Below are 4,271 nucleotides of genomic sequence, written 5' to 3'. Positions count from 1 at the left end.
GCTTGGGCCCACAGGGGCTTGGCCTCCTGACCGGGTCTGTGCTGTCTGCATCTGAGTCCCCAATAGCAAGTTTTATTTTATTTTATTTCATTTTCTAACTTTTTCTATGTAGGAAAGCTACTGAGTTTGCTAGCTTTTGATAGCTACTGAGTTTGCTAGCTTTTCAGATGACAAAGGTAACCATCTTCTGTAAATTCACCTCCTCCCTTTAAATATTTACTTATTCTTCTTTATGAGTGATCCTGTTTATCACCTCCTCTATGCTTGCTTTCTTGTGCCACCGTCGTCGGCTGCCAAGGCCTGACACAGTGAGTCAATGTCCTACCACCATACAAGGTTCCTGTCTGTTTCTCTCAGCGTGTCCCAGGCTTCTTGGGGGATGTTTTTCAGAACATTGCCATTAAATAATCACTCCACTAAGAAGTATAATCTTTATCAATATGTAATCACTCTAGATCTCAATTGGTGCCAAAATTCGTATCAAGACCTCTTCCTTCCTCTCTCCTCTCCTCCCTCCCTCTCATCCTATTTTTCTTCTTTTGCATTTCCTGAGAAGAAATTTACCCCACTTACTCATAATCCTTTCAGTGTCTTTTTCTTTCATGTGTGTCTAATTTTAGTAGATTTTTGGTTTTGACCAAATCCTGGTTGCAACAGGACCCAAGTTTGAGTTGGGACCTAAAGGATTCATTAGTTTGGATGCTCTAATCAGTTAAGATATATCCTTGGACATATTCCTTGTATACTTGGTGCCATTGATTTGCTGAATATAAAATAGGTAGAGCTTTAACAAGATAAAAGTTTGTTTATAGCTTAAAAAACAATATTAAACAACCAAAAATCATTCAAAGCAAGCAAAACAGCAGATATGACTGCTCTGTATATTACCACTACCTCTAAATCCTATGGGCTCTAATCACCTAGATCCTCTATCTCTCTCTCACAGTACAAAACAGCTGCTGGAGTTCTGACCATCACATCTGAGTCCCAGATAGCCAGGTGGCAGAAGGGCACACACACTTCTTCACTTTTTATTTTTCTTTTTTAACTTTTTAATGTGAATTGAGTGAATGTTTACAGAACAGATCATCAGTTTTACATTCAACAAATCACATACTTTGCTTCATTACATGGTTGCAATCCCCTCCATGTACCAACAGTTAATAGTTACTTACCTCTATTCACTTTAGCTATTTTTCCCTATGTCTCCTACTACCTTCATCTTACCTCTGCTAACCTCCCTCTTATCATATATTGCCCGCCCTGTTACCCATGCTAATATGTGTCTACCTTTTAGCCCATGAATAATTTTCCCTCCTCCTACCCTAACCATCATAGATTGTTTCTTTCTTTCTTTTTTTTTTTTTTTTTTTAACTTTTTACAGCATTGATCTCATATAATGTTTGTCCTTTGTGATTGACTAATTTCACTCAACATAATGTCCTATAGGTTCAACCATGTTGTGAGGCGTTTCACAAATTCATCATTATGGTTCAGCATACTGTAGTATTCCGTTGTAAGTATGTACCAAAGTTTGTTTAACCAATCGTCTGTTGATGGGCATGTTTAGGTTGTCTCCATCTTTTTTATATTTTTCTTGTAGACAGCAGCATATTGAAGGATCCTGGTTTCTTAATCATTCTGTTCTTTAGATCTCCTAGCTGGTACATTTATTCCATTTACATTTCCAGCAACTCTTCAACAATTTTCTCTGTGCTTGTCTCTTCCTGTTCCTATCACACTTAAGATTTTCCTCGTCATGGTGCCCCACATAACTCTTAGACTCTCTTCAGATTTTTTCATTCTTTTTTCTGATTGTTCTAGCATATTAGTATTGAGAGATTTCTCTTCAAGCTCACTAACTGGGGCTTCCATTGCTTTACATCCTTTGCCTTTTTAATGTATTGTCCATTTCTGAGATCTTGGTATTCATTTGTTGGTTTTCTTATCTCAGGTTTTGTATTACTTTATAATTTGCATTTATTTTGTATGTTTCTTCTTGTTGTGTTTTCCTGATTTCATCTAAAGTTTTTATTGTGTTTTCCTTGCTTTCCTGAATCTTTCTAGCAATCCTTTGAGGATACCTAATTAACAGTCTTTTGAATTCTTTTACAGTTAGTTCTGTTGTCTTTTCTTCCTTAGAAACACTTTCTCTCTAGTTTCTTCATGTATCTGGGGTATTGTAAAGTTGTCATATTTGTAAAAACAAACAATGCAGTGTTGGACCCAGAGGGGAGAAATCTCTGTGGGGACCCTGCAATTCAAGGAGCTCACAAGATGGTTGTGGAAGGGATGTGGCAGCAGAGTCCTGGCTCTAGGTGGAGTTCTAGTTGGCCTCGGTGTTATCTATGTTCAGGGCACTCAATCCTGAAGTAGTTTCTGGGGGCCCTTGATGGAGCTGGTTTCAGTGTCTGTTAGAACCACAGGGTAGCTGGGGCCAGGTTGACTAATTAAACGCTAGTCTTGTGGCTCCATGGGTTTTGTAGGTCTGGAGCCAAGCCCGCCTGAATCCAGGCACCAAAGCATTATACAAAAGCAGTACCCACCTCACCCTGGTATGGCTCTCAACCACATGGGCTCCAAACTCCCGGAAAGCAAGGTCTGTGCTGGGTGTGGATGAGGGTGGGAGCTGGCCAAACCTCTGGTCACCGGAAGAGTGTGAGGATAAAGAAGAAATCACACCTTTTCTGTCACCCGCAAGAATCTGCTCTGCCAGGCCTCTCTCTGTGGCCAAAGTGGCTCACAAGATGGCCGTAGCTGCATGTGGTCAGCTGTTCACTGGTCAGTCTCCCTCTCTCACCATCCTGCTTGGTTTCTCTTCTCAGCAAGCACAGCATCCCCCCTCTAACCTTTCTTCTGAAGCCCAGGGTGCCAGAATTGTTAGCTGTATCTGTTTTATTTTGTCTCTCTTGTTTTTGTTGTAGAGCAGGGGTGGGGAACGTTCAGCCCATGAAATCATTTGGTCTGGCCCTGTCAAGGCGGGCGCAGTTCTAGCCACCACATTAGGGGTGAGTTCGACCAACATAGCAAGCTAATTTATTTATAAGTGGATAATTTTGTATGGCACACGAATGATGTTTTAAATTTTGGCGGAAAAAAGGTTCCCCACCCCAGTCATAAAAAGTCTGCCTAGTTTTCTGTCTTGCCAGAAGTCTCCTGCTTCACTTTTAAGGTTACTTCTTGAGCTCCCTCATCACCTCACTGGCCAGTGGTCAGTCACATCGCCCTGCCCAGCTTTATGGGAGGACAGGATAGCTAGTCCTTTAGCTGAGTGGTCATTTGCCCCCACCACAAAAAAATTCAGGGCTCTGTAACAACAAAGGAAAAAGAGGTAACTATTGGGAAGCAATGAGCAGCATCTGCTTTGGAATACCATACAACTTTCTACCTTTTTCTACCCATATTGTTTCACCAATAATAGCCATAGATGTGCCTGAGTTGATGCAGGGAAGTTCTTTTCAAGAGGATTCCACATCCTTTATGTTAGAGTCTGCTTTCAGATGGGGGTGGGCCGCCATTATCTGTCTTCCTGTACAGTGCAATGGAAATTGAGAGACTTTGCTGGAAGGAGGGCACTCCTCTCTCCCACTCCACTGCTCCACCCGGGAGAGATTGCTCTAGCTTTATAACTGCTGAGTTATCTGCCTTGACCAAGTAGCCCCACCTCTAGTACCCATCCCAGCTGCTCCTTCCCAGCCCCTCCCCTAACTCCGCCAATCAAATCAGGTACCTTGTGCCTGGACTCTGCTGCCCACACTGTTCTTCCTCCTCCCTGACAAGAGCCCCTTTGGCTTTTCTTGCATTCCTCCCAGTGCAAAGCACAAGGCAGGGCACAAAGTAAGTGCTTAATAACCCTCGTTGATTGATTAGAGGGAATATTGCAATCAGGTATGATTGTGTTGTGTCCAGAAATGGGTTCAAGGTATTTGCATGTTGAATGCAATAGATATGTGTGCTGAATGAGTAACATTTGCTGAAATTGTTTAACATGGATCCAGTACTTCCTGTGTGTCGGGTACTGTTCCTCACTCTTTCTATTCATTATGATAGCAATCCCATCGTGTTGAGACTGGGAATTTCCCCATTGGACAGGAGAGGTTAAGTCTTCTGCGGGTTGGAACAGGGCAGCTGGCTCTAGATCCTACTTCAAGGGAGACCAGTAAACTGGCGGGAAGAAGTCCCAAGAATCCTGACCCTAGATGCCAGAGATCTGGCTCTCAGCCCCAGTTTGCCTGGACAAATCACATCTCCCTTTAGAAAATAAGAATGG

This window comes from Chrysochloris asiatica, unplaced genomic scaffold (assembly GCF_000296735.1).
Source record: "Chrysochloris asiatica unplaced genomic scaffold, ChrAsi1.0 scaffold00039, whole genome shotgun sequence".
Taxonomy (NCBI): domain Eukaryota; kingdom Metazoa; phylum Chordata; class Mammalia; order Afrosoricida; family Chrysochloridae; genus Chrysochloris; species Chrysochloris asiatica.
Note: the sequence above shows the minus strand (reverse complement) of the source record.